The following is a 10,753-nucleotide window of genomic DNA, read 5'->3' on the forward strand; positions in this document are numbered from 1 at the left end:
TATATAAGGTGGATAAAAATGATAGGCAGATGTAGTAACTTTGTTCAACATGATGCATGATATTTAATTTGAACTGAAATCCATTTTATTTTATTAATGTTAACCATGTATACATGTGTAAAATAACAAAATAGCAGTGTAACAACTGCTAAATACAACACGTTCATTGTGCAGCTCCAGGAGAAATATTTTTTTAAATGAAGTGTAGTATGAAAACTATCCTTTTTAAGATGCAATTTAGTGAGAGGCAGCATCATAGTACCACAGCACGAATGCTATAAGAGAAACTGCACCTGTAAGGAGACTGACTGTCACACCCACAGCCATAACTGACCCAATGGTGCAAAAAGTACATGAAGGACAAGGAATACCAGTTGTCTGCAAGATAAGGCCTGCAGATGAACAAAGACATATTAATATTTGCCAAAATTTGTGTATATTATATATATATATATATATATATATATATATATACACCAATCAGCCATAACATTATGACCACCTGCCTAATATTGTGTAGGTCCCCCTTTTGCTGCAAAAACAGCACTGACCCATCGAGGCATGGACTCCACTAGACCTCTGAAGGTGTGCTGTGGTATCTGGCACCAAGACGTTAGCAGCAGATCCTTTAAGTCCTATAAGTTGTGAAGTGGGGCCTCCATGGATCGGACTTGTTTGGCCAGCACATCCCACAGATGCTCGATTGGATTGAGATCTGGGGAATTTGGAGGCCAAGTCAACACCTTGAACTCGTGATTCATCAGACCAGGCCACCTTCCTCCATTCCTCCATGGTCCAGTTCTGATGCTCACGTGCCCATTGTAGGCACTTTTGGCAGTGGACAGGGGTCAGCATGTGCGCCCTGACTGGTCTGCGGCTACGCAGCCCCATACACAACTAACTGTGATGCACTGTGTGTTCTGACACCATTCTGTCAGAACCAGCATTAACTTTTTCAGCAATTTGAGCTACAGTAGCTCGTCTGTTGGATCAGACCACATGGGCCAGCCTTCACTCCCCAATGAGCCTTGGCCACCCATGACCCTGTCGCCGGTTCACCGCTTTTCCTTCCTTGGAACACTTTTGATAGGTACTGACCACTGCAGACTGGGAACACCCCACAAGAGCTGCAGTTTTGGAGATGCTCTGACCCAGTCGTCTAGCCATCACAATTTGGCCCTTGTCAAAGTTGCTCAGATCCTTACGCTTGCCCATTTTTCCTGCTTCTAACACATCAACTTTGAGGACAAAATGTTCACTTGCTGCCTAATATATCCCACCCTGACACTGAGATTATCAGTGTTATTTACTTCACCTGTCAGTGGTCATAATGTTATGGCTGATCGGTGTATATATATATTAATAATAATAGAAGCTCTATGGTGGCAGAGTTCGTATCTGGCTGGTATTTATACCTGCGCATCGACTTGTTTTATTTTTATTATCTGTGAATATTAATAAATAATATATATATCAGGTCTGGTCTATCAGCTGCTTTATTTTATGAGATTTTATCTGGGGAGGCGTTATTGGAAGAATAGTGGTCAGGATGAACAATAATATAGAAGTGTTTCCCGTAATTCATTAGTTTTGTCTTCTGTGGGTTCCTTAACATTCCTACCGAATTACTACAGAGGTGTTCAGACATAATTTACTTAATAAAATATAATTTGTGGAGATACCAAAGTCTGATCCTGACGTTTTTAGTTTTAAAATTGGTGTGGCTACTATAGAAATGCTTGACAGAAGAATCTAGACTGATTGAAAAGCTACCAACATCACATTCCAAATTATTAAGCTGACATATAATTAGAAAACCTTTCTTCCCAACCGAGAGGGAGATATGAACACAATCACTGTGAAGGGTCAAAGGTCACACCTGTAGGGGGCCGGGTCCAGCACAGCAGTTGTCAGCAGGGGAAGCTGTGTTGGAAACGTCTTATTGAACGCCTGTGTTATAAAGCTGAAGTTACAGTTGGCTGTGCTGAGGCTCAAAGACATGGCTTTCTCAGGCAGCTGAGGGTACAGCTGGGCCCCGATCCCCACCCAGAGAGTGAGACACAATCCACACACCAGCCCCACCAAGCTGCCCTGAAAGAGGATGGGATTACTGATCACAGATTTGCATGATTTCTAGTCTTCTGTATTATAGTCCAAAGATTGGAATGCTCCAAAGTATTTAAAGTGAATTAAGTGTGCCTTATTGTATTACATTAATAGGTTGCGTACCTTCCTTAATTATTGACATCTTCACTGCACACAGGGATAATAATAATCAGAATTTTAATTTTAAACTGTGATACTGTATTGCAGTGCCAATGTACACAGGAGAAAAATAATAGTTTGAATGAATAATTCTTAACAGAATTAAAAAACAAAAACAGCTTTCTCACCAAAATAACGTTTTGTTTAAAAGTTTTGAATGTGCTGTACAGATGAACAGGTGTGCCTTAGGCTTAGAAATGTGGAAAACATTGGCACAGACCACCACTGACACAAGTATTCAGAGTGTAAGAAAGTGCAGCGCCCCTCACAACAGAGACTGGCAGTTTTTACATTTCGTTGTAAAGTTGCTGCATAATTAAAATAGGTTTTAGGATCTGATTAGAGAACTGTAGAGATAACATCTTATGTTTTGTAATGCTCTCACTTTAGAATTAACAGAATATGTTTTTGTGAGGGAGAATACATTCAAGCCTCTTTCTAACTGCAGGAAAATAATACAGACACACATACAAAAATTATAAATGGTATATAAATTATAAATATAGATGGTCTTTGAGAATCAACTGCTTGTTTACGCTTATTGCTGTATGTGATTGTTTGTTTGTTTGTTTGTACCTGTATGAGACTGTCCATTAGAGATGCCATGCCAGCCACCCCAATATACAGGGCCCCATATAGTACATCTGAAACACAGAAACAGGAGGCTTCTTTAAGCTATTGCATCACTCTTATTTGATGTGATTACATCCCCATTTATTTAATTTGACAAATCTAAACTCTTTTCAAAAATCAAATCTAAACTCCTTTTGTTTTTCAAGGTAAAAAACTAAATAAAACGGACTCACTCAGGCCCTTGGAAGTCCAAGAGAGTTTTCTGTCGGACATTTTGAAATATGGCTTCACCAGATCCTCCACGGTCACTGTAGCCAGAGCATTGATGCTGGAGGACACGGTGCTGCGGAGATACACACAAGCGCTGAGCTATCAACATGAGAGGCTGCCAGCAAACAACAGGTTTGTAGTATAAAGTCCAAGACACATTTGATTACACAATGATTAATTGGACATGTCCACTGTAATGTCATGTATTTTAAAATAGTATGAATTTTCTTAGCACATAAAAGATCTACACATTTGGATATAACAGGTTCATAGGGATAAACTAAGTATTACCTTAATGTCCCGCTGTAAACCGATGCCACAAAAAGCCCAGGGACTCCAGGATAATCTCTCAGGATGTCTAGAACCAGGTGTGGCATCAACAAATGAAGTGGAGTTGGAGTGCACTCCTGTTCCTTTCCTCTGTTCCCATTGGCCCTGCACCTGCCTTCCTAGTTTCTGCTTCCCTTCATAAACCCCTCACTCCTGTCTCCTGTCACTCTCTTGTTCCAGTTCTCTCCCTCTCTCGCTCCCTCAAGCTTGACCCCACCCCACCCCGCCCCACCCCGCCCCACCCCGCCCCACCCCACTTGACCCTACACAGCGCACCAGGCAGTATCTCACAGAGCAAGCCAAATCTCATGACACTTCCCTGTCAATGCCAGGAGTAGAGCCTTTCTCTGATGAGACAAGTTGGAGATGCATCAGGCCAGGGCCATCATGTGACACTCTAGCACCATGTCTCAAGCCTCCTGGGCATCTCAAGTCCAAGATCAGCTCCCCTCCTCCTGAGAACACTACTGCAGTAAAACACAGCTTCCTTAAAGCAGGTACAAGGCTGGCCCAGCCTACTTTGCTCCTAACATGTACTCTCCTCTTCAAGATGACCAGAACGATAGTTGAACTCATAGAGCAGCCTACAATAACAGAGATCTTCCGCCGACTCCTCAGTTTAGCTGCACATGGCAAGACTCTCCAGTTGAGAACTCAAATGTGACTGACTGACTGCCAATCTGGGAAGCAATTTAAGTCCACAAACAGACTTATAACAAACAGCTGTGGGCCCTCTCTCTCTGCTGTTTGATCCATTTATTATGGACAGGAATGTCTAGAGGATATGCAATGAACAACTGCCTTAGTGGTTGTTGCTAGTTTAATACATTTACTTTGCTTGGTCTGCATATTATTATTAATATAAAACATAATACAGTTTATATAAAACATTAATAACGGCTCTTCAGACACTTTTAACTACACTTTATTAGCAGTTAATTGAAAAAACTAAAGATCAATAATCTTCAATCAAAATAAAAAATTATATATATATATTTTCTTTGTCCCATTATTGCACCCATAAAGTCATCCCCACATCTCTACACATGAAATACAAGTTTGCAATCAACTATAGAACACAGAACATCGTGACAACACCAAAGCAGTTTCAAGGTTATGCATCAGTCAGTAACAGCACTGAAGTGCAAAAAAACAACCATACAACATCATCACTGGCCCTGCCCTCAACCTTGTTCTTCCTGCTTAAATATATGGCCATTTTGGCTTGGTCAAGCAGGAAGTTGGACAGTTAGGCAACAAATGTTGTGTGCTTCGTATACATTGTACCAAAAATAAAAACAGAAGCACCAAAAATCAGGTTAAAATCCTTAAACAAACTTGCTAAAACAGTAAAAAGAGGGGTGAGATGTGCACACTCACTAAAACAATGAAAAACGGTTTCCCGACGCTGGCAGAAGGGACATTCATCACCGACACTGGGATTAAGAAGCGACAGAAAATAATTAACTGCAACGATGGTGTGCAGCACCCTCCACTGCAGATCACCAGCTCTCTTATTTAACGATGGCTGCCAGGCATTCATCTGGCTACGGTAGAAGGGGCTCAGTGCTGTGAGGGTCAGCTGGCCGCTGTTCAGCAGGAATAGGGGGAGGTCCAGGTGCAAGCCTCCGGCTCGCCACAGCAGTGTGCAGGCCAGCAGCCTCCAGGCCAAGCTGTCAGGACCATACAGCAACCGCTGGAGGGACTGCAGTCGAAAAGCAGCCAACCTGCTGCCAGTAGCTCGGCCAGCAGTAGTGGAGGAGGCTACACACACACCAGGCGGTACCACAGTGCTGAAGCCACCAGGTTATTTATAATCAGGCAACACCATGGTGAACGTTTCATTGATGGTGCCAGAAACACCACGACGGCGCCACTCATTTGGGAGGTAGACTTAATGTTTGCACACCTCCCCACCTCTCCCACAGCCAGCACACACTCTTCAAGGGGACAAAACAGCTCGGGGGTGAATTTAACGCCATGACGGTGGATGAGGGTTTCGAAGGGGAAATTCAGAAAACCAGAGAAAAAGTCAGACTCACACTGACCAGCTGCAGCTCGCACTCACTCCAGACATGCACTCAGGGAGTGGGAGAGGGAGACTTTTTACTTATTTTTTCCTTAAGGATTATAAGCAGTGCAAGCGGAGATCCTGAATCCCGAGATGGCGACAACATGTGCAAGGGACTTGGTAGCAGAGCATTGATGGCACGGGCTTCAAGCAGCTAAGTCTGAGTTTTTGTTGATTGCCTATGCAGTGGGGTTGCAGTAAGTGAGAGTGCACCGAATAAAATTGAAGAGATTTTAAATACAATTAAGAGCCACAGGCAATTGTGCTTTTTGGAACTAGCTTTATTTTGAACTTTGTCTGCATTACAGTAAGGAGACCTAGAAGAAAGAATTATTGTGGATTAGACACTAAAGTTTGCGGTGAGAAACCAACATTAAATATTGACAGTTCTCATCCTACCTGAGGTTCCGCTGCCAACTGAGGCAGATTGAAACAGGGACTGTAGCTAGTTTTCTATATTAACTGTCAGTTTTGTTTTCTAGCCTGCTGGTGTCCGTTTGGCCAATGGGGCGCTGGCTGGGCTCCTGGGAAGAGAAAGCACAGGAGATCCACCTCACTTACCTGTGTGGGTTGAGCGCTGATCACACCTATGAAAGAAAGTGGAAGAAAGAGTTATTACTAGTGTCATTGCATGTTTGTGTTATAGTTGTATGAAAATTATAGTTTTATATTTTACTAGCTTACTTTTCTTATTTTCTGTTGTATGTTTGGGTAGGGTTTTTAGTGTTTAAAGTGCTCATGGATTAAAGGCGGTTTTAGCTAGATTATATTTATAATTCATTTTTACATTTGCTTCTGTACAACTTGTAATATCCAGGACAGTCTTTGTGCCCTGACTTGAATTTCATTTAATAAACTTTGTTATTCCTTTTATGTGTGCATGTGGAGATTTTCTTGGGGTCCTGGCGAACCTGCCCAGGGAGAGAGAGTGGGTAGTACAAGTTCTCCTCTCATAAATTAAAGGAGGTGGCATGGTCTTGTAGTGTGTCGCCCCTATTTACCCACTAGGCGGTGACATTAGTAAGTGTATAAAGAGATCCCCTCACACACACACCCTGTGCGTGCGATGCACGAACTTGCTCTTGAATTTGTTTTGTATAATTTCTGATGAAGATGTAACATGTAGAAACAGCTAAGTAACATTTTAATAGGGTACTTGTTAGGCCTGCAGCTTTCACCTTCACCAATAGATGGCTCCCACACTTCAGTTTTTCAGTTCTTTTGTGGCAACTATTCTGAGTAATCTCCTGTGTTAGCTAATCCTGTTTTTTTAACCTTGCCTTGTATTTTGACTTAATGTTTTGGATTCTCTCCGTGGCTCTGTTTACCTGGTCAATTGACCTCTTGCCTGCCTCCTGATTACGGTTTTTGGATCTCCCCTTAATCTAGTCTGCCCTGCCCTGTTCCTGTTTTTCCCTTCCTTTCCCGTTAGCTCTGCTCTTGGATCCAAACTCCAGTATGACTGACGCGACAGTACTTCAACCGAGGAGCATTAATTGACGGAATACAGAAATTGTGCGGCGGTCTGAGACGCTTCCATGTATATGGGGTGCTATAATAAATGTAAAATGGTTGATTGTTATCTTGTTGCTGTTTTTAAATATTGCTGAAATAATTAATCTTTAATTTATCACACTCTTGGAACTACTGTGTTAAATTCAACACATTCTGTGTTTGTTCAAGGACAACACAATAGTTAAAATTCTGCTAATAAATAAATAAATACATAAATAATAATAATAATAATAATAATAATAATAATAATAATAATAATAATAATAATAATAATACAACCCCAATTCCGAAAAAGTTGGGACAGTATGGAAAATGTTAAAAAACAAACAAAAAGAGTAATTTGAAAATTAAATTCACCCTGTACTATATTGAAAACATTATTAACACATTATTTGATGTTTTACTTTGTGAATTTAATTTATTTTAGAAAATATACACTAATTTCAAATCTGATGACTGCAGCACACTCCAAAGAAGTTGGGATAGTCGACTGTTTACCACTGTGTAACATACCCTTCTTTAAAAAACACTTATTAAGCGTTTGGGCACTGAAGACACCAGTTGGTTAAGTTTAGCAAGCGGAATTTTCCCCCATTCACCCATTTTGCATTTCTTCACCTGTGCAACTGTACGGGGCCTTCATTGTCTTAGTTTGCACTTCATAATGCACCACACATTCTCAATCGGAGACAGGTCAGGACAGCAGGCAGGCGATTCTAGCACCCGCACTCTCTGCTTACGAAACCATGCACTTGTAATCCGGGCAGAATGTGGTTTGGCATTGTCCTGCTGGAAAATGCAGGGACATCCTGGGAAAAGACGATGTCTGGATGGCAGCACCTTGACTGATGTGCTGACCTTGACTAAGACCTGGTTAAGACCAGATGACACTATTCCATTAGTAGAAGCCTCCCCTAATGACTTCTCTTACTGCCAGAAGGGGGGGCTGGCCACCATCTACCGCACAGACCTGCGTCTGTCTACTAAGCCATTAGACAGCTTCACATCTTTTGAAATTCACCAGGTAGAATTTAGGCTTAATCCACCTCTTCAGCTTATAGCTATTTATAGGCCACCAGGCCCCTATTCCTTTTTTATGACCGAATTTAGCAATCTCTTATCTGACTTAGCCGTACATTGTGATAAACTCATTATTATTAACATACATATGGACATTAAAAACGACACCCTCACTGTTAGTTTCTTGTCCCTATTGGAGTCTGTAGGCTTCACTCAGCATGTGTCTGGACCCACACATCGTCACAATTACACACTACATCTAGTTATTACCCGTGGGGTAGAGATTCACAACCTAATAAGATCACCCCAAAACCAGACGATTTCCGACCACTGCCTTATTACATTTGAGCTGCCTGGACTAGAATTAGACACACAGGAGAGGAATATAGAAACTCGCTGCCTAAATCCCACTGCTATTCATAAATTCACCACCCTGTTGCCAAATGCTAACTTTATCAAAACAGGATCTGCAGATGAATTATTAAATAATTTCAACAATACACTAAGCACTACTTTAGATACAGTAGCCCCATTAAGGACACGACAAATTAAACCAACAAAACACTCACCATGGTTTGACGAACACACTCGCTCACTTAAAACAGAATGCCGTAGATGTGAGTGTAAATGGAGAGAAACAAAACTAGAGGTCTTCCTTTATGACATGGAATGACAGTATAATAAGATACAAGCAGGCCCTGTCCTCTGCTAGGTCTGCCTGCTACTCCAATTTAATAGAGACGCATAAGAATAACCCGTGTTTTCTTTTTAATACAATAGCGACACTTACTAACCAGCAGGTAAAGCCTTCAGAGGTTATCCCCCCCAACTTCATGGATCATTTCAATAGCAAAGTTAACAGCATTAGAAAACAGATAGAACAGGAAACATACACAGATACTATAGCCGACACATGCAGTCCTTCACAGCCCCTGCCTACCTTGGACTCGTTTAACGTAGTAAATCACGAGGAATTGGTCTCCTTAATTACTAAAATGAAAACAACAACCTGCGCACTAGACCCTATACGCACTAAACTGCTAAAACAATCTCTGCCATTAATTATTCACAGAATACACAATATTATCAATGTCTCTTTATCCTCAGGATCTGTTCCTGATTCATTTAAAATAGCTGTAATTAAACCACTTAAGAAACCCAGTGCCGACCCTAACCAGCTTAAACACTATCGACCTATCTCAAACCTTCCCTTCCTTTCTAAGGTTCTAGAGAAAGTAGTTGCAAACCAACTGCAAGCTTTTTTTAACCAATAATGATCTTTATGAAGAACTTCAATCAGGCTTCCGTTCTGGCCATAGTACAGAAATGGCCCTGTTAAAAGTATTGAATGACGTGTTTCAGTCCTCCGATGTAGGGCACGCCAGTGTTATTATTTTATTAGACTTAAGTGCGGCTTTTGACACAATCGACCACAAAATCTTGTTACACCACTTAGAAAACCGTATTGGCCTATCTCGCAATGTGCTTTCATGGTTTAAATCATATCTATCAAACAGACTCCAATATGTACAGATTAACGAGAACCACTCAAATTTAACTGAGGTTAAGTATGCAGTCCCACAGGGCTCAGTCCTCAGACCTATACTTTTTTCATTATACATGCTCCCTTTAGGTGATATCATTCGACGACATAATATTAACTTTCACAGTTACACAGATGACACACAATTATATCTGTCAGTAAATCCTAACAACACCATAGACCTAAACTGTGTTGTCTGTCTGAGATTAAAACATGGATGACAGAACATTTTCTTATGCTTAATTCTGACAAAACAGAAGTCATAATTTTAGGAGACAAAAATCGAACTGTTCATCATGCACTAACAAAACTGAGTAATGATAACTTCAATTTCTCCCCTAAGGAGATGGCACGAAACCTGGGTGTCATCTGTGATCATAATCTATCTTTTGAATCACACATTCAGAATGTGTCGAGATCTTCCTTCCTCCAGCTTAAAAACATTGCTAGACTTAGACAATTCCTCTCATTACAGGACACTGAGAAATTGATACACGCATTTGTTACATCTAGATTGGATTACTGCAATGCCATTCTGTCAGGCAGCACAAACAGAGCTATTTCTGCACTTCAGTTAGTCCAAAATGCTGCTGCAAGAATCCTAACAAAAACAAAAAAACATTAACACATCACTCCAGTATTGGCTTCTCTTCACTGGCTGCCCGTGCACTACAGGATAGACTTTAAAGAGCTCTTATTAACATTTAAAGCACTAAAGGGACTGGCACCTCCCTACTTAAAAGATCTCCTTATGGAATACACTCCAGGTCAGCCATTGAGATCACAGGAAGCCAGTTAAATACACAAGAAAATACAGGTGGTGCAGGTGGTAGAGCATTTAGTTATAGGGCCCCGAAGCTGTGGAACGATCTTACAGCCAATGTAAGAGATGCCCCCTCTGTCTTAGCCTTTAAATCACGTCTGAAGACTCATCTGTCTCTGTTTTTCTAGCCCATAGTGCTGCCGGTGTGCCATGGACATGCAATTGCACAACTGTCTTTGGAAATGTCCTGCAACTGCATGACCAGTATCTGAGCACGATTGCCCTCTTGTCTTCCAGCAACAGCCTCCTCTGAGGGTCCAACGAGGCACCTCGTCCCCCACCATGGAAGTCTGATGAGGCACAACCCATCCCAGAAGCACCTCACCACGGAGGGTCAACGGGG

The sequence above is a fragment of the Amia ocellicauda genome, chromosome 5, assembly GCF_036373705.1.
Source record: "Amia ocellicauda isolate fAmiCal2 chromosome 5, fAmiCal2.hap1, whole genome shotgun sequence".
NCBI classification, from domain to species: domain Eukaryota; kingdom Metazoa; phylum Chordata; class Actinopteri; order Amiiformes; family Amiidae; genus Amia; species Amia ocellicauda.